The 23,710-nt window shown below is 36.9% G+C and overlaps 1 protein-coding gene and 1 long non-coding RNA gene across 18 annotated transcripts in view; both read left to right on the top strand.

The window, feature by feature from the left end:
- LOC137244549 (uncharacterized) overlaps positions 1 to 16,420 on the top strand; it is a 34,341-nt gene extending 17,921 nt beyond the window's left edge. Inside the window, exons 2-3 of the long non-coding RNA XR_010951093.1 lie at positions 1,330 to 1,479; positions 15,049 to 16,420. This is a non-coding gene — a long non-coding RNA (uncharacterized lncRNA). The remainder of the gene's footprint in view (positions 1 to 1,329; positions 1,480 to 15,048) is intronic.
- A 4,503-nt stretch (positions 16,421 to 20,923) lies between these two features.
- Positions 20,924 to 23,710, top strand: part of LOC137244546 (uncharacterized) — an 85,915-nt gene continuing 83,128 nt past the window's right edge. For 11 of the 17 annotated variants that reach the window (XM_067773658.1, XM_067773675.1, XM_067773667.1 and 8 more), the window contains exon 1: positions 20,924 to 21,015. The gene's annotated coding sequence lies outside the window, so the exon portion shown is untranslated. Of the gene's footprint in view, positions 21,049 to 23,710 lie in introns of all 17 variants that reach the window. The other 6 variants (XM_067773659.1, XM_067773665.1, XM_067773663.1 and 3 more) reach the window with 5 other exon arrangements.

A 23,710-nucleotide genomic window follows, 5' to 3' on the forward strand; every position in this document is an offset into this window, starting at 1 on the left:
AAATGTTTTGGATTAAAAATTTAAATAAAGATTAAAAAATTCTATGATATTTTATTCTTTTTCGGATATTTCTATTGGTGTACCAAGCACACCGGGGTCCCGCTAGTATACTATATACTATACTATAGAGACTAGCAAAAATAATATAAAAAAAGGCAAACAATCTACCGATTATTTCGATAGCCTTCACCGACTTCATCGGTAATTATTTGCCGTCGCGTACAAGCGCATGCCTATTTTTTGGAATTTTTACACACATATGCAAAAATTTCTGAGCAGGTTTCTATTTTTACTTAGACATATACCAAACAATATTAATGCACTTAGTATTTTGCCTGGAAAATTTATAGTTTGTCTTTAGTTAAGCTCGAAAGCAGAAACAAATGCTTACGATTTGTCCCGTAGCAACCGTGGAACGCTCCAAAAATGGGTTGTGTCAGAGCAACCGAAATTGAATTTACTGCTATGTAACTCGATTTCCAACTTTTGTTCCACGTGACATTTCGGTGCTCGTATGCACATCTGTATCACATTGTCGAACGAATGCTTATTTCAGTATAGGCAAAAAAACGTCGTGTGTTGTTATTAGGTTGATCTGCGAAATGATATTAATAAGTTGTAAGACCCTACTTAAATTCGAAACTGAGTTGAGTTACAAAACTTAAGGTTTCTTTATTAATATTAAAAAATAAATAATTTTTTTTTTTTACTATGTTGTTGTTGTATTAACGACAAAGACACTCCCCGAAGGTTTTGGGGAGTGTTATCGATGTTGATGGTCCTTTGCCGGATATCGATCCGGTACGTTCCGGTAAAAAAGCACCATTAAGGTACTAGCACGACCATATCGGGAAAGATTAATATGACCACAACAAACCTTCTAGGCCATACCGCCCGCCCACCCCCTAATTCCACGAGGAACTTGAGGTCGGCAGAGCCTCGCCTGCTAAATATGTGTATGATACATTCATATTTGTAACAGGATTCCCCTCGCGTATGTGAGGTTGAAAATTGGGCTGCGGAAGCTTTGAAGCTATAAAGCTTTGTATTGCGCTTATCAACCCCTTGAATCCTTTTTTTCACTATCTTAATTATTTGTGCTTTTTTATTTATCCAGATCCAAGAAATACCTAACAGAATAACAAAATACCCGTGCAATATTTGTGGTAAACGTTTTGTACAAACAAAGCCCTTAATCCAACATAAACTACTTCATAGAGACGAAAAGCCCTATAAGTGCGATTTTTGTGGAATGCGGCAGTTTATAAAAAAACTCATCCTAATGTATTGATCTAAATTTATTCCAACTTCCCATTTTGTATTCAATAGATTTAAAAAAAATTGGAACCTAACCTTCATATGCGTACTGATACCGGCGACACGATTACACTCAACTTCTCATAAAAAGGAAGATCCAGAGACGCATAAGCGAAATATGCCAGCTTTAAGGGAAGGAGAGGCTAAATTAAAAGTTAACAGGTAACATGGCATTCATAAACTTCGTGGACTGTAATCTTACATTAAGGTTAATTTCTCCGTAAAGCGCGGAATCTAGGGCCGGTATCGTGTTATACGATCCGTGATCGAAAACAATTTTTTACATCGCAATATCTCTTAAATGGTGGATCGGGTTAAGGAAATATGCTAAATAGTGGTTACGTGTACTAATTACAATTCATTCTAATTTTTACGAATAGCTTAACAAAATCATATTTATTGTTTGAGTTAAAGCGTTTTTCGATACGTGATCGTATTGCACGATACGGACCCAGATCATAAGAAAGCGCTCAACAAATTTTTATATTCTTCTCGTCAGCATGGCTTGAAGTAATTTTATTTAAAAATATTAATTTTGCTTTTTTATTTACAATTTTCTTCACAAAATTTCGTTAAAGATTCGGGTTTCGTGCATTATGATCTGGCTACCGCGCTTAACTATAAAATTCCAAAAATAATTATTGTCCTATTGGTATTCTAATTTAAAGTTGGTAACTCTATACTGGAAAAATTTAGGTAAACCTAATCAAATATACGATATCACTCACTACATCTCCATGTCAAGCTTTTAAGGTTGATATTTATTTTCATGGGCAATTTAAAATGTGCCAACAGAAAAGCACGTAGTAGTGCACGCCAATGAAACCCGCCGAAGATTGCTGTACTCTTGTAGGGCGCCGCCTCCACACAAACTTTGTGCTTTGGGAAAACGCTATTGTGGTATCCGCGTTAATATCGTGGCGGTCCTTTTCGCCACACTTTAAATTCAATCAAGAAAACCACTTTATTTCAATTTTTAATTTTAATACACTTTACTTGGTGCTTTCTCAAAAAAAAGTGCGTCTGAAGTATCTCGCTGCCAAATTATAATGAGGGCCGCCTTTTCTTTTCGAGCCTCCCCCCCCCCCCCCCCCCCCCCGTTTCCAAATTGTTTCAACACCTGTTGTTCATTCACAATAGACAACAGGGTTGCACCAATTTGGAAACAAGGTGAGACTATAAGGCTGCTGTTAAACCATCCCCCTTTTCGAAAAAATTGATTTTACATTCATCGCGGATGGAAATAAATGAAAAAATTTTGAACTTTTGCGGCAGATATATCTAGGCTAACTTAGCTAATTTAACTAATTACATTTAGATGTACTTTAATCCTACCTATTTACATATATGACTAGTAATAACATACATAATTTTTTTTGCTTTTTTTTTTTTGTAATTTAAAATTTCATTTTCATAGGTATTGTGTATTAACTTGTACATACATTTTCTTTTTGTTTATTTTGCCTAAATTAAGTATGTTTTTTACAGTATGATATATTTTTATTTAAATATGCTTAAATTTAGTATAATAAAATGAAATTGGGTACATCTGATTTTATTTATCTAGGTACTCCTCTTATTCGCTGTTTATGTACCGTTTTGTATTTTGTGTTTTCGTTATCAAAAATGGTTACATTTACACCGTCTATATTTGTTACTAGATATGGGCCCTGATATATGTTTTTCACGTGATTTTTTTTTAATTAAAACCATATCGTATGTTTATTATTAAGGGTTGTGCGTTTTTGTCGTATCAATAACATTTTTGCCGAAAACTAGTTCAAAAGGAGTAAGTTTATTGTCAAATACCGTATTTAGCGTTGTGTTATGCCAAAACGTAAAATATTTCAAATATGTATCCCAATCATCAAAAGAATCATTTAAGTACGCACGTAGGTACTCGTTAAAAACTCTGTGGTTTCGCTCAACAGTTCCACGGTTTCATGATGGTCTGGGGTAGAAAAGTTATTATTGATATTTAGTAAGCTGGTTAAATTTGCAAAAATTTCATTTCTAAACTCAGTACCTAAATCTGATTTGATAGATTTCAAAGCACCGTATATTAAAATGAAGCTTTCGAATAGTGCTGACGCGATGGTTTTTGCACTTTTATCCGGTATTGATATTGTAACTAAGTATTTTGTCAGATCGCAAATTATGGTAAACGAAAACTTATTACCATATCTCGATTCTGGCAATGGGCCTATGGTATCAATTACAATTTCGAAAGGTTTATTAGCAGTAGGAGTTAGAACGAGTTCTTCTTTATTTCCTATTTTGACTTTGTTCAAAAGACATTTTTCGCATTTCCTAACATAACTAACTATGTCTTTTGTCATGTTTTTCCAGTAAAATTTGTTTCGTAATTTGGCATATAGTTTTTTCGTTCCACAGTGACCTCCAGTGATGGGATCATTGTGATAAATTGGTAGTAATTTTGAATTTCGTTCCTGATCAGTGATTTCTTCAATTGGATCCATTAAAATAATTTTTAAAAATTGTAAAAGCTTATTTCCTCTTTCTTTAAAATTTGTAATTGTAATGTATTTGAAAATTAAATCGTTTTTTGGCCATTCTTTATTTCGTTAGAAAATATTTTCTTCGATTCTTTTATTTCGCCAATGGTGATAAGAGAAAGTGCATCAACTCCTACATTTGATTTTCCCTTTATGTACTCTATTGTAAAATTGTATTCTGCCAACTCAAGTTTAATTCTAGAAAGTTTTGAAGATGGGTCTTTCATAGTAAATAAATGAACTAAAGGCCTGTGGTCTGATTTTACAATAAAGTGATTTCCATATACGTACGCTCTGAAATGTTTAATAGCAAAATAAATGGCTCCAACTCAATGATGGCTTTCTTTTGTTCTGCATCATTAAACGATTTTGACGCATAACATACGGGTAAATCGCTGCCTTGATGTTCTTGGCTGAATATTGCTCCACACCCCGTTTTAGAAGCGTCTACTGTAATGGTAAACTGTTTGGATAAACCTGGGTATTTTAATATCTTTGTTGACATTAGAGATGCTCTTAGTGCAACGATTCCAACGTCCCAGTTAAATTCTACTCTTTTTCTATTCAGTCAATTCAGAGGTGCTGCCAGAGATGCAAAGTTTGAAATAAAGCGTCTGTAATAGTTAGAAAAAGCTACAAACCGTCTTACAGCATCTTTGTCTGTTGGCTTAGTATAGTTACGAATTGCATCTATTTTCCAATCGTCTGGTGACAGGTCTTCATCTAGCATTTGTGTCCTAGGAATGTTACTTCCGGTCTTAGAAAATTACATTTATTCGGATTGAGTTTAAGGTTGAATGATCTACAAGTATTAAATACTTTAGACCAATTTTTAATGTGATGGGATTCGCTACAGCCCATGACTATGATGTCATCTACATAAAGAAAAGCTACGTTAGGTGGTATTCCAGAAAATGCGATGGTCATCATCCTAGAAAACGAATTTGGTGCAATGTTCAAACCAAATGGCAATACCATACGCTCCGCGATCAGTAGAAAATGAGGTTATATCGCGTGAATCTACGTGTAATGGTATTTGGTGAAATCCTGAAAAAAGGTCTAAGGTTGAGAAAAATTTGTCTCTGCCAAGATTGTCTAAAATATCATCTATTCGTACTAATGGGAATTTATCTGCTATTAGCTTCTTGTTAACTGCACGAAAACCAACACACATTCTGTACGCTTTTTTCCCATTAATTTTCTTTTTAGAAACTAGGATAAGAGGGCTGTTTTAGTTAGAATAGCTTTCTTCGATTAAATCGTTTAACTTGCTTGTTAATTTCTTCCCGCTGAGAATAGGGCAGACGATAATTCTTTATATACACTGGTTCGTTGTCAGTTACCCGCAATTTCTGCTCATAGAAATTGTTTAACGTCATTTTATCGTTGTCAAGCGCGAATATGTCAGCATATTGTATGCAGAGACCTAAAAGTTCGGATGGTGCATCATTGGGAATTTGATTTTTTAAAATCGAAGTTATTTCATTAATTCGCTTCTAATCTGACTTAGTTTTGTCGATTACATAGACGTGATAATTTGATAAGTTTTCTTTTTTAATAGATTTTTTGTGTACGAATTGTACATCACTTGTGGTATTGGTTAATTTTATGACTGGGTTATTTGAGTTTGTAATGCATCTTGCGGTAAAAACGTCTTTTTGTATTTCTTGGGATTCAACGAAAAGTGGAGTTGTTGAGTGACCTAAGTCGAAAACTCGAAAAACTTCGCATCTTGGTGGTATAATACACATATCTCTTTCCGTTCGGTGAAGGATTGGCATAATGACTTTTTCTTTATTTGCCCAGAATGAGAAGCTACTATTTGAATAATTTATTACACATTTGTTATGGTGAAGGAAGTCTTTGCCAAGTATACCGTCTGATGGAATATTGAAGTCATCTTTTACCACATGTAAGCTTTGTTCGACTGGATTATTAGAAAAATGTAGGTCTATGTTTATTCTATCCAAAGTAGGAACAGAATTTGATGTAACGCCAGTGATATTAACTATATCGTCAGCGTTAATGGGAATTTGCTTATTGGGACTTGAAATTTTAATCAAAGAAATATCAGCCTGTGTATCTAGTAAAAATGTGCATAGTTTGTTAGATCCGGTTATATAAATTTCGACAAAATCCGAGTAATTTAAATTCAGACAAAAAACATTTTTAATATTTATTCGCTTATCTCCTCGCCCCTCAGTGTTCGCTGCTGAGGGGCGTCCGAGTTTAAAGAGCGAACGTTTGCATTGTTTCGCGTATTTGAACTTCCGGCGTTAGTATTGGTTCTGTTTTCTAACCTATTTTGACTGTTGCTAGTGTTACGGGAATTACCATTGCCTCGATTGTCGTTATTTTGTCTATAATTGTTGTTTTGCCTATTTTGATTGTTATTGTTGTATCTACCGTTATTATTGTTGTTGTACCTATTGAAATTGTTATTGTTATTGAACCTATAGAAATTGCTTTTGCTGTTGTATCTATTATTGTTGTTCTAGTAGTTATGGCCTCTATTGTTATTGCGAAAATTATTTTGATTGTTAAACCTGATCGAAAAGCTAATACCTGTCTTTCTGTAGCCTGATTGTTTTGTTCGACTATCATTTTTGCTACTACGTCTTTTGCGTCACTAAAAGAGGTCGATGCCAGAATTGCTGAGCGCGTATTTAGCCTACAAACGTTTACTGACTGTTCGACTGCCATCTCGTGCGCTTTGGCCTTTGATATGCCCTCGATAATTACAGACCTCTCTAAAGCATCAGATAATTCCTCTACGCGTTTAGCAAACTCGGTTAAATTATTGTTTGTAACTTTTAGTGAAGCTATTTTCCCTGCAACGACTTTTGAATTGTCTGGCTTTATTCGACTTTTAAGCGCATCTTTAATTTCTTGGATATATGTTATATTTGTCGGAATTGCTTCTCTTGCTTTCTCTTCGAGCTTCGATTTAATAAGTGAAATGAAAGTTGGCATAAGATCTAGATCTGTACAGCCTTCTACTAGTTCACCGTTATAGTTTTCCCTGAATAAGGGCACCCACGACCCAATAAACTGTTTCTTTTGCTCTGATGTAGCCATTATTGTTGGTTCCAGAAAATGACTACGAGATTGGTTGGAATTTCAAAAAGTTGTTAAAAGCCCTAAAGAATTGTTTGATGTAACGACTGGGTTATCGAAACCACAGAAGTTTCTTGTAATGAAATATTTTCAGTATGAGGTAAAGAACGACTTTGTTCACCGATACGACTATCGAGTGTTTCTGGCTTTGCTGGGTCAGAGAATTCTTCTTCCTCCTTGTGTACGTCGAAGGATTTTATTTCTTCCCGATCAGTATCTGACATAAAAATGTTATTTTGGACTAAGTCGCTGTAGTTAGTTGGTACTTTAACTGTGCAGGTGAGTTTTGTAAAACATTTAATTAATTATTCCCTACAATTATTACGGTTAACAACTCAACTTAGTTGGGTTGTATTTAAAAGAACTCAACTTTAAGAGAACTCAACTCCTGTTTGATATTACGAATTAGAACTTATTTCAGTTGAAGTTGAATTGATGTTGCCAACCTAAGAAAGTGATGATTTGACAGATAAATGTACAGCTGATCAATTTGTGACGGAAATTTAAGCATTTGCAAAAGTGATTTTGTTATTAAAAGCAAAACGGATATTAAATGTTGGCGATTGATATGTCGCGAATACGAAAAACATTCTCGTGATCATTCCAATCCCTTGGAACTACCAAGCACCAAGTAAAAAAATGTTTAATTGACAAATGATGAGCTTCAAATAAAGTTGTTTTGCATATTTGAAAGGAATCATTTTGTTCATTACTAAACACAATTAAGGACCATTTCAGCAAACGCGTTCGGGGGAAGGTTTTACCCCTATTTTAAAATTATGCGCCACACTCAGATTCCTTGCTGATGGCAGCTATCAAAATGCTGTGGAGATGATTTTGGTGTTGGACAGGTTTTAGATATTATTGAGGAGCATATTTGTGCGAAGTGGATTAAAACCCAAACAGCAAAAATTGTATTTTACTCTAAAACAGGATTCCCAGGAGTAGTGATTAGTATCAATGGGACTCACGTTCGCATAATTTCACCTATTTTGTCTGCATCCGGACTGCGGCCATCGTCCAACTTCGGAATGTCGCTCCATAAAGTCAAAAAGTTATTCAATGTAATCCTTCGTTTAAACGTTGTTTTTTCTATAAATGTGTACAAAATTGTTGATTATTGTTTGATTAAAAATGGTTTAACTATCAGTTTTCAATTTTTTGTTGTTTTTTTTTTTCGGTAACGCTTTATGAAACCGTGCACCATCTAACTCTTATCAAAGGTGGTATTAAAAGACATGTTTCTATCTCCGTTTTTGGGATTCGAAAGCGGAAATAAAAAATTTTATTTGTCGAAAAATATTTACAAAAACGCACAAAATGGCCCCGAGAGGGTCCGAAATATGAGGCCAGATCCATAGTTTTTTTTGCACAACATCTTTCTGCGTTGGCGGCCTTCGGCCGCGATTTGTAATAATACCCCTGGATGCATCCAACGCCTTTCTGTATTAGTGTGTAGAACAAATCTTGCAAAATACAAAAACTACATGAAAATTTGAACCGAAATGATATGACAGAAATTAAATTTTTAATTTTTGTTTTCGGATTCTAAAATCGAAGGTCGAAACGTGTCTTTTGATACCAACTTTGAAAATTTTTGTTAAAAATTAGGTGGTGAACCGTCTTGTAAAACGTTACCTTTTTTCAAAACAACTCCAAAATTGTATGAGACAACTGCTAGTAATCAGTTGTAAGATTAAACTATGTGCTTTTGAATAATTTTTTTAAGTAGTTTCTGTGTTAGAATTCGAAGACCTTATTTTTGAAATGTAATTAAGTAGCTTCGATAGTAAGAATCAATCATGACCGATAGGAAATATTCTTTGTGTGAACTGCGAAGCATGAAAAATGATCTATAAAACCCCAAACCTTTTTATTTTTTTTTTGCTTTTGGAAATCCTATATGAAGGAGTTACCTGTAGTATATTACAACACGCGTTACCAATTAAGATTTGCGAATATGCCGAACGCTAACGCCCCGAACCAAGATGGCCAAAGTGCCAAGGATACAACATTCATCGACCTATCTGATAGGATTAAAACCAAAGGCAACAACAAAAACCCCAATAGGGAGTTGCATGGGCTACCAAACCAAAATGTTGCTAGCGCCACATCGGAAAACATGGCAAAGAACACGGGTACGATACCCAAACAAACGAATGGAGCCCAAATCACACAGTCGGTACTAGTACAGCCACCTATCCTGAACTTTCCACACCCACCACCTAACAATAACAACAACCCTAATTGGAATGCAAGGCTTGATCAGGTTAATTCATGGCAACTACGAAATGAAGTTATGCCAATATTAAAGGAGATGGTAGCTGAAACACAGCAGACCCTGTTGGCAGAGATGCGCGAAAGGTTAAAAGAAATTAGGAATGCAACACAGTATTTAGCTATGGAACAGGGAGCTTCAGGACCCGGGGATGGGGCGCGAGATAGAAATAACAAAAAACGAAAGCATGATTCGAGTACAGATTCTATAGAAGCTAGGACTAAGGAAAGAGGCCAGCCCGTAGGTAATATTAACCGAAACATCGTTACTAACAACCCAATGCCAACGGCTCAAGCTACCTCCTATACTTTAGCATATCACGAGCCGCCGGCTACTCGACACCACCCAACTGCTAGTTTTCAGAGACCCCCTGCTGGGATAGGGAATTCACACCCAGAAATTGCAAGGCCTTATAATGATACTATTAGATCGGACTTAAATATTGAAAAGTGGGGGATAAACTTCCAAGGTCATCGCGACTCCATGCCAATCGAGGACTTTCTATTCCGATTAGAATATTTACAGGGTCAGTACCGTTGTTCGTGGGCCGACATACTACGTGATTTCCATCGATTGCTAGGTGGCGAAGCGCGTGAATGGTATTGGTTATATATCCGTACCAATGGAAATGTCGATTGGCCGACGTTGCAATTTGCACTTCGTCGCCAATTTGAATCTCATCGCACCGATTTTGAAATTTTAAGAGAGTTAACCGAAAGAAAACAACGACCGGGTGAAACTATAGATGAATATTTTCACGTAGTGGGTACATTGCGCTCCCGTCTTAGGAACCCCATTCCGGAGTACGAAATAATTCGCCTGGTAAAGGGAAATCTGCGTGAGTCGGTAGCTAAAATAGTATACCCTATCATAACACACTCGTTAGAGCAACTGAGGCTGGAATGCAATGAGGTTGAACGGTGCTTTCCGCGACGAGAGCGCACAATGGCTAGTAGCTTTGCGACAAAGGGCCACCATGTGAATGAAGTGGTCGCGATCGACGACGATGAAGTATTGCCTCCCGTTGATGAGGGTCAAGTCACCGTGGAGGAAATACATCAACGAAGAGGCAAACAAAAAACAGTTATATGTTGGAACTGTGGAGCTGAAGGACATTTCTTCACCGATTGTATGTCGCTTCAACGAAAAATTTTTTGTTTTAAGTGCGGTAAACCCGACGTTATAACGCCAAGATGCCCTATTTGCAACGCAGCGGGAAACGTAAGGAGGAGCGCGATTATTTCGGGGGAATCGCGCTCCACGAAAACCCCGCACGAGTAGACGTAGGAACAAACACCCCTGTTGCCGGGGAAACTACTGTAGAAACTGATGAACCTGAAAATATAGAGAATATTAATAATTGTTACACAGTAATCAGCAATAAACATAATAAAGTTACGAAAGAGAAGAGTCCAACGTGTTGGCGAACGCTGGAGGAGGTACTTAAAAGTTCGGTGGCGTATCTTCGCTGAAAGCGCACTTATGGGACGTCGAACTATATCTCGGAAAGTGCAAAAAGCTCGGGATAGATTTCTTAAGCGCAAATCCCTGAGACAACAGGTCACAGCTTCTGTGAAGAATGCGGGCCGGTCGGATCCGCGAGTTTTCGCTGAGGCCAAAATATATAAAGTCCCAAAACGTGGGTTATTAGATACGGGCGCATCAGTGAGCCTTCTCGGACGAGGTTGCCGTGAGTTCCTAGAAGAAAACAATATTAAAACCGAGCGTTATGTATCGACTGTGCGAACAGCAAGTGGCCGCGCACTCAATGTGTTAGGCAAAGTTTCATTGCCCGTAAAATTTAGATATTTGAAGCAAAATATAACTTTTTTTATCTGTCCTTATTTAGAGCAGGAGATGTATCTAGGGGTGGACTTCTGGCGCGCATTCCAATTAGCGCCCGAAATCATATCCGTGAGTGAGATTGACCTAGTCAAATTGGAAAAAGACATGGTCTCGGATGAGGGCAGAAGAGAGCGACGCGTATTACATGACCTATCTGCTGAGCAACGACAACGTCTGGATGAAGTTACGAGCAAATTCAGAACCTTCGAGCAGCACGGGCTAAGACGAACTCACCTGGAAAAGCACTCTATAAAATTAGTGGAAAATACAGTTCCTATTAAGAACCGGCATTATCCATTGTCACCAGCCATGCAAAACATTGTATACGATGAAATCGACAAGATGTTGGCATTAGGCGTTATTGAAGGGAGTGAAAGCCCATGGAGCAACCGCATAACAGTAGTCCGTAAACCTGGTAAAAATCGTTTTTGCTTAGATGCCAGGAAGCTCAACTCTGTGACCGTCAAGGACGCCTATCCACTGCAGAACATTGAAGGTATACTTAGCAGGATTGATGACACATATTTTATCAGCAGCGTTGATTTGAAACACGCATTTTGGCAAATCGAGCTGGAAGAGAATAGCAAACAATATACAGCGTTCACGGTACCGGGACGACCTATGTACCAGTTCGTGACCATGCCATTTGGACTATGCAATGCTGCGCAGAGGTTGTGCCGCCTAATGGATCGCGTGATCCCTCAAAGGCTTAAAGCCAATGTATTTACCTATCTTGATGATTTGCTGATTATAGCACCAGACTTTGAATCGCATCTCAAATATCTGACCGAAGTTGCCAAATGTTTAAATGAAGCCAACCTAACAATAGGCCTACAAAAATCTCATTTTGTTTTTAAGGAGCTTCCTTATCTGGGGTTTATCGTAGGCGGCGGTATGTTGAAGGCTGACCCGGAGAAGGTAATGGCCATACAAAATATCCCTATTCCAAAAAACGTAAAACAAGTAAGAAGTTTCTTAGGAGTCGCGGGGTGGTATAGACGGTTTATTAAGGACTTCGCCGCATTAGCCACTCCATTGACAGATATATTAAAGAAAAGCAAGAAATTTGAAATGAATGACCAAGCTCTGGAGGCTTTCAGCAACCTGAAAAGGGCTCTTACCAGTGCCCCAGTGCTCAAACACCCGGATTTCACCAAGCGCTTTTGGGTACAATGCGACGCATCGAATTTTGATATAGGCGCCGTATTGTTTCAACAAGAAGAAGACGGAGGAGGGAAACCCATAGCATACTTTTCCCAGAAATTGAATGAGTGTCAACGAAAGTATAGTACCACTGAAAAAGAGTGTCTGGCGGCGGTGTTAGCCGTAAAGAAGTTCAGGCCGTATATCGAGCTAATGCCTTTTACGGTAGTGACAGACCATGCTAGCTTAAAATGGCTTATGTCATTGAAGGATCTGAGCGGAAGGCTGGCCAGATGGTCTTTGCAGTTACAGGCATTTGACTTCGAAATACAACACCGCAAAGGGACTGAAAATGTAGTCGCCGATGCTCTTTCACGATGCATCGAAGAAGTTGCTAGTTCGCCCATATCCAATTTAGATACAATAGAATTTGATTCGCCAGAATATAAAGAGTTAATAAATACAGTGGAGACCAACGCCGACCGGTTACCGGATCTGAAGGTGGAGGATGGACTCCTGTTTAAGAAATCACTGCCAAAGGACATGGAAATGGAAGAAAATACGTGGAAATTGTGGGTGCCGGAAGCATTAACTTCTACCATGATTGAAAGCGCGCATTGTGATGAAACGTCGGCACATGGAGGGATGACGAAACCCCTACACCGACTGCGTCGTCTCTACTACTGGCCTAACATGATAGTACAAGTGCGAAACTATGTACGAAATTGTCAAATATGCAAAGAAAGCAAACCTAACAACGCGTTAACTAATCCCGGCATAGGAAACGAGGTGATCACGGTACGACCCTTTCAGAAAATCTATGTGGATTTCTTAGGAAAATATCCGCGATCAAAGCGTGGAAATAGTTATATACTGATTGTCGTAGATCACTTTTCCAAATTTACTTTCCTTAAGGCAATGCGCGAAGCGTCAACAGGCAATGTAATCAAATTTATCACAGAAGAAATTTTTCATAAATTCGGTGTCCCCGAAACCATACACAGCGACAATGGAAAACAATTTACGTCAAAGAAATTCGCTGAGATGTTAGAAGCATATAAGGTAAAGCACATGAAAACTGCCCATTATTCCCCACAATCAAACGCAGGCGAACGCGTGAATCAATCCGTCCTAGCTGCAATAAGAGCATATCTCGATAAGGATCATCGAGACTGGGACATGTACTTATCAGAAATTGAATGCGCCTTACGTAGCGCAGTTCATTCAGCAACAGGAGTTTCACCCTATTTTGCGTTATTTGGCGTGAACATGTTCACAAACGGCGCTGACTACGCACTGGGGCGGAAACTAAATTCGCTTGAGGACCACGAGCTACTTTTGCTAGATAAGAACGACAAACTGCGACTTATGCGTGAAAAGATTAAAGCCAATATGCATAAAGCCTACGAAACGAATGCAAAGCGGTATAATAAAAGAGTTCGTGAGGTTCGGTTCAAGCCAGGCCAAGAGGTTTATAAAAGAAACTTTGTGCTTAGTAATTTCAAAAACAGTATCAACTCAAAATTTTGTAAGAAATTCACCCGGTGCCGTATCACGAAAGCTCTCGGCAACAATATGTACATGCTGGAATCTCTCACCGGCAAAAGTCTTGGGGCATGGCACGCGAAGGACCTAAAACAATAGAGTCCGTACGAACTTCCCTGGCGATGAGGGTCAAGTCGACCAGGGAAGGATCGATGGTGTGTTATAAACTTCGTTAAGTAAACATTAGTACCCACAAACTTTTTCTAATTAGCACCACTCCATATCGTATAAAAGCCAATTAAAAGACCATACGTATCTTTGTGCGTGTGTAATACACGCAACATTTTTGGCTAAATGACCAGCTTTAATTCCATATTTTTTTTTGCAGTAAGCACAGTTTTAACTTTTTCTACATAACTGAGAGCTTTATATACGCATACCATACCGACCGCGATTGTAAGGTCCCTGTTCGCAATCCACCGAAATTAAGTTTTACACTTACATGAACATTTATCCAGGAATTAGGGTGACTATAAGGGCCAGGACCAAAAACAGCATACGAGGCGGGTAGGATAGGCTCTTCAAAATATGTACGTGCCAATTGAGATCCAAAGATTTCACCTTTACCTGTAAGAAGTAACCATAAAGTAAGGAATTCTTTACAACACAAAAATAGTTTTTTTGTTACGTCCCGTAAACATGTCGAAAGTAAGTTATTCCGTATCACTAGCTATACGCAATGGATCATCGCACGCGTAGAAGCACCTTTCGACAAGCGTATTTCATGCCCGGAGCATCCTCGGCATTTTCGGATCTGGATGCATTAAGTTAGCTGTGGTATTCGCACCTTAACATGATGATCGACCTGGAAAAAAAACAGACAGAAGTTAAAGATTTTTTTTATGTAAAAGGAGAGTAAATATAAAGTTCACGTTTAAGCTGGGTATTGTCTTCATCACGCGTGAGGGGTGATGCAAGTGCAATCTCGATTCCAAATCACCTGATGTCATGACTGGGAAAAACCCTTCTATAGGGAAATAACACTATACGAGAAACCTTTGGTGTACTTCACGTATTAAGAAGATGAGGTAGAATAGTGTTTGGGCTATTGTAAACCTTTTTCGCGCATGAGGACAATACCAAGCTTCACAATTCGTACATGTAAATGGAGAAGGTGCAATTTGCAGTGAAGGCCCGGTCTAGCTCTTTAAGCAGGAGACTGTGTCAGGGTGGGTGTTCCCCGCGTTGAGCGGCGCTACAAAATAGTGTAGATTTTGTTAAATAGGACTCCTTGTCCCGATCTGGAACCTAAAAGAAAAAAGAAATGTATTAAATTATTTTTTTTAGAATGGCAAAATCAAAACAAATTCTACTTACCCGAACGCAGCTAACTTCACGCAGCTTGTTAAAATGTCAAATAAAACAAAATGACAAATAGAGCTTTCGATCCAAAAGGGTGTTACCATATTGAACGGTTGTGTTTGGAGAGTTCGATGGGAGAAGGGTGACAGATGTATCACGCTATGCGCGCTTATGTGATTGGTCGGAAAGAATATAATAAGAAACGTTAGGCGAAACGTTCGGCTATGACAAAGAAAAAAAAAATCTATAAAAGGGGCAGACAAGAGAAATAGCGGGAGATTGGAATGAAGATTCAGTTTGTGGCGGACGTGAAATTTTGATAAAAAAGGTCCGAATGGTGTGTGGCGAAGAAATAGCCAAAAGTGCGCGCGCTAATTAGATAGCAAAAAGCAAAAAAAAAAAGAAAAAATCATTTTTCTTTGCAAATTCCGATAACTTATTACTCAAGCAAAAGAATAAAGATATGCTCGAGCGCGAGAGATACGCGTAACAAAGAAACGCGGTCACGGTAAACGGCCATCAAATAAAAAAAAGAAAATTATATACGTAACTTAACCATCAGAGATCAACTCCCGGCAGAGGAGCAACAACCAACAAGTGAGGAGGCGAGCGTAAGGGAAGTGGAATATCCTGAAGGCTCAACATATACGGTAACAAAAAATATATTTCAAAAGTTCGCTGGCGAGCATAACCAAAAGTAATTGACATAAGCGAGTCCGCACGCATACACACCCTAAGAATCGGATACGTAAGTTTGTCTAATACCAAAGATATACCGGTTTTTTTGTGCGTCCACGAGAACGGGGTATACCTGTACCGTCTATAAAAGCTCACCGTATTACAATCCCGACAATCACGGCCATCACACTCCGAATGTGTAAAGAAAAAAATTATAAGGGCCGCATTGGGAATAGTTGACAGTCAGGCGCTGATATAGACTGATTTATTTAAAATATTGAACGTTTTGGATTCCATGTAATGTAGCATTAGTGGTGTCAAATTTAGTTAATTTGTGAGATTGTAAAAATTTTGTATTATTGCACGGTGGTGTAACTCCTCCAAAATTTGTTAATGGCGAGGGTTAGTAAAGACCGGTGAGCTGGGAAAAAAAAAAAATACATATATATTATCAGCTTATAGAAACTGTAGGCCTTCTTAAGAGAGCTCTTTTAGGCAGGAAGTCAGGTTCTTTTCGGGCGAATTGCCTCAGAAAAATCCCGTTATTTACCCCTTTTGGCGGTGGTACATCGCATCTAAAATCGTTTTAAGGATATATATGTTTGTATGAATGTAACCCCAAACTTATGTTTCTAAATAAACTTTATGATTATATTATTATGTAAAAATCCGAAATGCACACCTTGAGCTAAGTTTTTAATACGGGGGAGGGGAAGATGATAAGAGGGACGTAGGTATTAGGATGATTGGAGCTGGAGCAAAAGGGAACTGCACGTAAGTATAACCGGAAAAGGAGCGGTTCAAGGAAGGGAGGGCATCCTGTGGGAGGAACTCATGGCAACAACCGTCAAGAACGACCCATAATATGCACCCTTCTCAAGGCGGCAGGGTTAAGAATCGCGACCCGAAGTTCTGAGCTAGCCAGGGCAACCGTCTTGAGAGCCAACCACGGGTGGGTACACAGATGCCTTCGCATATGTGTACGTGACATTTTTAATGTACATTTTTGATGAATTTTATTAGCCTTATACGTAAATATTTTTGAAGTCTTTAATGAGCTCAAGGCCTATTGAAAAAATAAAACACAATGTTTTTCTATTGTATTTTACATATATTGGTCGATATTTCGGTTTTATTCTTAAACCATCATCAGGACTAGGAAACACAAAACAGAAAAAACAGGTACAATTGGTTATCAAAATATTTCTTGCATATAGGTATATAAATTTAACACTAAACACAAAATAATAAGGGAGCTTAAACAAGTAAAAGTAAACAATTTAAAATACCGCAATTGTAAACAAAAATATTTACTAACAACAATGTAAAGAACAACTTACAATAAGAACAGAAATATTTGTATACATATGTATGTACGTATGTATGTATATTCATTGCTTATTAGCTGTTAGCGGGAACATTGTTGGGTGCTGCTGATTTCGATGAGCGTTGTTGTTGTTTGAGAACCAAATTCCTATAAACATGAGCACATAAATTTGTATCATTTTTATACTCAGTTGAGCAGAGCTCACAGAGTATATTAAGTTTGATTGGATAACGGTTGGTTGTACATATATAAAGGAATCGAGATAGATATAGATTTCCATATATCAAAATAATCAGGATCAAAAAAAAATTTGATTGAGCCATGTCCGTCCGTCCGTCCGTTAACACGATAACTTGAGTAAATTTTGAGGTATTTTGATGAAATTTGGTATGTAGGTTCCTGAGCACTCATCTCAGATCGCTATTTAAAATGAACGATATCGGACTATAACCACGCCCACTTTTTCGATATCGAAAATTTCGAAAAACCGAAAGAGTGCGATAATTCATTACAAAGGACCGATACAGCGACGAATCTTGGTAGATGAGTTGAACTTATGACGCAGAATAGAAAATTAGTAAAATTTTGGACAATGGGCGTGGCACCGCCCACTTTTAAAAGAAGGTAATTTAAAACTTTGACAAGCTGTAATTTGACAGTCGTTGAAGATATCATTATGAAATTTGGCAGGAACGTTACTCCTATTACTATATGTACGCTTAATAAAAATTAGAAAAATCGGGGAAGGACCACGCCCACTTTTAAAAAAAAATTTTTTTAAAGTAAAATTTTAACAAAAAATTTAATATCTTTACAGTATATAAGTAAATTATGTCAACATTCAACTCCAGTAATGATATGGTGCAACAAAATACAAAAATAAAAGAAAATTTCAAAATGGGCGTGGCTCCGCCCTTTTTCATTTAATTTGTCTAGGATACTTCTAACGCCATAAGTCGAACAAAAATTAACCAATCCTTTTGAAATTTGGTAGGGGCATAGATTTTATGACGTTAACTGTTTTCTGTGAAAATGGGCGAAATTGGTTGATGCCACGCCCAGTTTTTATACACAGTCGTCCGTCTGTCCTTCCGCATGGCCGTTAACACGATAACTTGAGCAAAAATCGACATATCTGTAATGAACTTAGTTCACGTGCTTACTTGAACTCACTTTATCTTGGTATGAAAAATGAACGAAATCCGACTATGACCACGCCCACTTTTTCGATATCGAAAATTACGAAAAATGAAAAAAAATGCCATAATTCTATACCAAATACGAAAAAAGGGATGAAACATGGTAAGGTAATTGGATTGTAATTTGATAATTTTGATTGAGCTTTAGGCCAGATTATTGAATAAAACTTCTTTTTTAGTAGTATTCAAAATATATTTATTTTTCGATATTTCGACTTCAATCTGAAGTCATCATCAAGAATACATATGGATATGTATGATCGAAATATCGAAAAATAAATATATTTTGAATACTACTAAAAAAGAAGTTTTATTCAATAATCTGGCCTAAAGCTCAATCAAAATTATCAAATTATATTAAACAAGGCTATTAAATTTACCAGTAATTGGATTGTTTTATTGACGCGAAATATAACTTTAGAAAAAACTTTATAAAATGGTTGTGACACCTACCATATTAAGTAGAAAAAAATGAAAAAGTTCTGCAGGGCGAAATAAAAAACCCTTAAAATCTTGGCAGGTATTACATATATAAATAAATTATCGGTATCCAGCAGATGATGTTCTGGGTCACCCTGGTCCACATTTTGGTCGATATCTGGAAAACGCCTTCACATATACAACTAACACCACTCCCTTTTAAAACTCTCATTAATACCTTTAATTTGATACCTATATCGTACAAACTCATTCTAGAGTCAGCCCTGGTCCACCTTTATGGCGATATCTCGAAAAGGCGTCCACCTATAGAACTAAGGCCCACTCCCTCTTAAAATACTCTTTAATACCTTCCATTTGATACCGCTGTCATACAAGCACAGTCCAGGGTTTCCCTCGGTTCATTTTCCTACATGGTTATTTTCCCTTATGCTGTCACCATAGCTCTCAACTGAGTATGTAATGTTCGGTTACACCCGAACTTAACCTTCCTTACTTGTTGAAATTCATTTTCTTGTCATTAGGGGTGTTCGTAATATGTAACATTTCCAAAAAATATCTTTTATGGTAATTTTTCTCTTTGTCTAGTATAACGACATTTTCAAAATCTGGACAGTACCCTGTATCCTTACAATTGACTGTTAAGGCCGTCTTATTTTCAGAATTACTGTTTCTAAGTTTAATATTTGATTTTTGAGCGGAAATCCTTGTCTTTAATTTTAATTTAGTTGTCCCTACATATACCTTCTCGCATACGTTGGATCCGGCGCCGTTAAATATTAAACTTAGAAACAGTAATTCTGAAAATAAGACGGCCTTAACAGCCCATTGTAAGGATACAGGGCACTGTCCAGATTTTGAAAATGTCGTTATACTGGACAAAGAGAAAAATTACCATAAAAGAAAATGAATTTCAAAAATGATACAGATTTATGTGCTCATGTTTATACGAATTTGGTTCTCAAACAAACAACAACGCTCATCGAAATCAGCAGCACCCAACAATGTTCCCGCTAATAGCTAATAAGCAATGAATATACATACATACGTACATATGTATACACATATTTCTGTTCTTATTGTCAGTTGTTCTTTACATTGTTGTTAGTACATATTTTTGTTTACAATTGCGGTATTTTAAATTGTTTACTTTTACTTGTTTAAGCTCCCTTATTATTTTGTGCTTAGTGTTAAATTTATATACCTATATGCAAGAAATATTTTGATAACCAATTGTACCTGTTTTTTCTGTTTTCTTCTGTTTTGTGTTTCCTCGTCCTGATGATGGTTTTAGAATAAAACCGAAATATCAACGAATATATGTAAAATACAATAGAAAAACATTGTGTTTTATTTTTTCAATAGGCCTCGAGCTCATTAAAGACTTCAAAAAGTTTTTAATGTACTAAATTTTCATAATTTTAATGATATGCATACTTTCTTTTAAAAATGCAATATATTCGCTTTATTATGTGCATACACCTACACACTTTATAAAAATTTATTGTTTCCAAATATAGACTTCGCATATGTAATTTGTTATGCATTACTGCAAGTGTTTTGTAAAGAAAATATTAATTCCTGTGTTATGTGTGTCACCAGTTAAGTTGTATCAAATTTTTAAAGTATTTTAAAAGTATTAAATGTTTTCAAAATTATTAAATTTTTAATGAATTAAATTTTTACCCAATGTATCTGTTTATATGCATACGTCGTTTTTTAAAAATGCAACATACTCGCTTTCAGCCATAATTTATATATTATATGCATATACACACATTCTATAAAATTTATTGTTTACAAGTATAGAATGTATATTCCGTTGTATTTTGTATGTTTTATAAATAAAATATATGTATCACCAATTTCACTTTTCACTTTTGTAAAAAGTTAGCCCATGTATATGTTGTAGATAGCCAATCCATGTACGTGCGAAGCATGTATATGCTGTACGTATATAAATAAGTGGTACCACAGTGTCAATTTAAATAATAGTCGTTAGCTCAAGCTTATTATTTATTGTCTCTTTTACTCTTAATAACTTTGTAACTATTGTAAGGTAATTCAGTCTAACGCATATGTAAATGTATGGTCATGTCTCTTTAATAATAGATACTATTCGTTCTTACGCATGTGCAAGCATATATCGAGTGCTTTGTTAAAAATGTATGTGTGCTGATATGTCAGACAAGCTTCAAGAAAATATGAGGAAATAAAGTCAGTCGTTAAGTGAAATCGGACGAGCGCAGTTGTTTAATTTATGGGCTACAAATTCTCAGAAGTGAGATTGTCCCGTCGCCTGCAACAAATGTAAAAAATTTATCTGGCGAAAACGAAAAACACGTAAAACTCCTTTTCGTCGAAAAAAGGAGCCTTGGATGCGCTACTTGCTTGGCTCGATAGGCAAAACATTAATCCCTCGGTCGCTGGTGCTTTATTTGAACTAACCGTTTTATGCGTGAACCAGTCATTTTTCCAGTTTAGAGGCGAATTCTTCGAGCAAACCGATGGCTTACCGATGGGATTAAATATAAGCCCCTTCTTATGCAACCTTTTTATGAACACTGTCGAAGAACAATTAATCCAGAGCTCACTTTTCCCACGGGTATATTTTCGATATGTAGATGATTGCGTGGTCGTTATTGAGAAGGAACAAATAGAAAACACGCTTAACTTGTTTAATTCAATAGATAATGCTATACAGTTTACATATGAAACTGAAGAGGATAATGTACTACCTTTCCTTGATCTCAAACTTATACACAATATCGACGGATTTATCGAATTCGATATTTATCGAAAACCCGCATCCACTGAGCGTTTCATTCCAATTGAATCAAACCACCACTACTGCCACAAATTGGCAGCTTTTAATTCTATGGCTCATCGCCTTGTAAATGTTCCGCTCAGCTGCAGCGCATTTAAAAGAGAAGATAATAAGTATAGCTGAAACGAATGGGTACTGCCCTAACATCATCATACAGCTAATTAAGAGGCACCAAATAAAAAGGAAAGAAGAGAATGCACCTCGTTTTTCGATACAGTGGGCAAAAATGGTGGCAACGCTATTTGTAGTATCGCGTATGATGCACATTATTTCAACAATATTAAAAAAGTTTTCAATAAAGCACACCTTAAGGTTGTTCCAAAAACAGACAAAGCTGAAATCTTTGCTTAAATCGACGAAGGACAAGTGTGACAGTTTAGCTAAGCCGGGGGTTTATTCGGTCACATGCTCACAAATCAATAACGACGGAGATGTATGTGGCGCAAAATACATAGGCCAGTCGACTCGCACTGTACGTATCAGGATGAGCGAACATTTGAAGTACATTAAAAATATTTAACCGAAAAGTGGAATTGCGGAGCACGCTTTATTGAACGGGCACGTATTGAGTAAGGATGACTGTAAAGTGATTAAATCGGAATCTAATATCAATAGATTAAATATCTTAGAATCATTACATATTTATGTAAACAAAAATGTCGCGGTGAATCGGGATATTGGCCCACTGTACTCTACTCTTTTTTCAGCCATACAGTAAACTTATGATTTGCTTGCTATTGTTATTGTTCTCGTCATTGCACATTTTCTCATTACTTTTGTTATATGTAGCTACTGTATTTAGTAAATTATGTTTGCATATTTTTAATATTTATGGACTTTCTGCGATATATGTATTAGACAATGTTTAGTTGAACACTACCAACTGAGGATGGCACCACGCGAGTGCCGAAACAATTTTGTATTGAAAAGTATTATTGTTTTTATAATACAATAAAAAATATATTAAGTGACGAAAAGGAGTTTTACGTGTTTTTCGTTTTCGCCAGATATTTGCGTCGCTTAGCACTCAAAACAAACTTGTAAAAAAATTTGTTTTTTCTTTCTTTTGGCCATAAAAAACCGAGTAGCGCATCCAAGGCACCTTTCTTCGGCACTTGCTTGGCTCGATAGGCAAAACATTAATCCCTCGGTCGCTGGTGCTTTATTTGAACTAACCGTTTTATGCGTGAACCAGTCATTTTTCCAGTTTAGAGGCGAATTCTTCGAGCAAACCGATGGCTTACCGATGGGATTAAATATAAGCCCCTTCTTATGCAACCTTTTTATGAACACTGTCGAAGAACAATTAATCCAGAGCTCACTTTTCCCACGGGTATATTTTCGATATGTAGATGATTGCGTGGTCGTTATTGAGAAGGAACAAATAGAAAACACGCTTAACTTGTTTAATTCAATAGATAATGCTATACAGTTTACATATGAAACTGAAGAGGATAATGTACTACCTTTCCTTGATCTCAAACTTATACACAATATCGACGGATTTATCGAATTCGATATTTATCGAAAACCCACATCCACTGAGCGTTTCATTCCAATTGAATCAAACCACCACTACTGCCACAAATTGGCAGCTTTTAATTCTATGGCTCATCGCCTTGTAAATGTACCGCTCAGCTGCAGCGCATTTAAAAGAGAAAAAGAGAAGATAATAAGTATAGCTGAAACGAATGGGTACTGCCCTAAAATCATCATACAGCTAATTAAGAGGCACCAAATAAAAAAGGAAAGAAGAGAATGCACCTCGTTTTTCGATACAGTGGGCAAAATGGTGGCAACGCTATTTGTAGTATCGCGTATGATGCACATTTTTTCAACCATATTAAAAAAGTTTTCAATAAAGCACACCTTAAGGTTGTTCCAAAAACAAAGACAAAGCTGAAATCTTTGCTTAAATCGACGAAGGACAAGTGTGACAGTTTAGATAAGCCGGGGGTTTATTCGGTCACATGCTCACAAATCAATAACGACGGAGATGTATGTGGCGCAAAATACATAGGCCAGTCGACTCGCACTGTACGTATCAGGATGAGCGAACATTTGAAGTACATTAAAAATATTGAACCGAAAAGTGGAATTGCGGAGCACGCTTTATTGAACGAGCACGTATTGAGTGAGGATGACTGTAAAGTGATTAAATCGGAATCTAATATCAAT

Source organism: Eurosta solidaginis, chromosome 3, assembly GCF_040869045.1.
Source record: "Eurosta solidaginis isolate ZX-2024a chromosome 3, ASM4086904v1, whole genome shotgun sequence".
Lineage (NCBI taxonomy): Eukaryota > Metazoa > Arthropoda > Insecta > Diptera > Tephritidae > Eurosta > Eurosta solidaginis.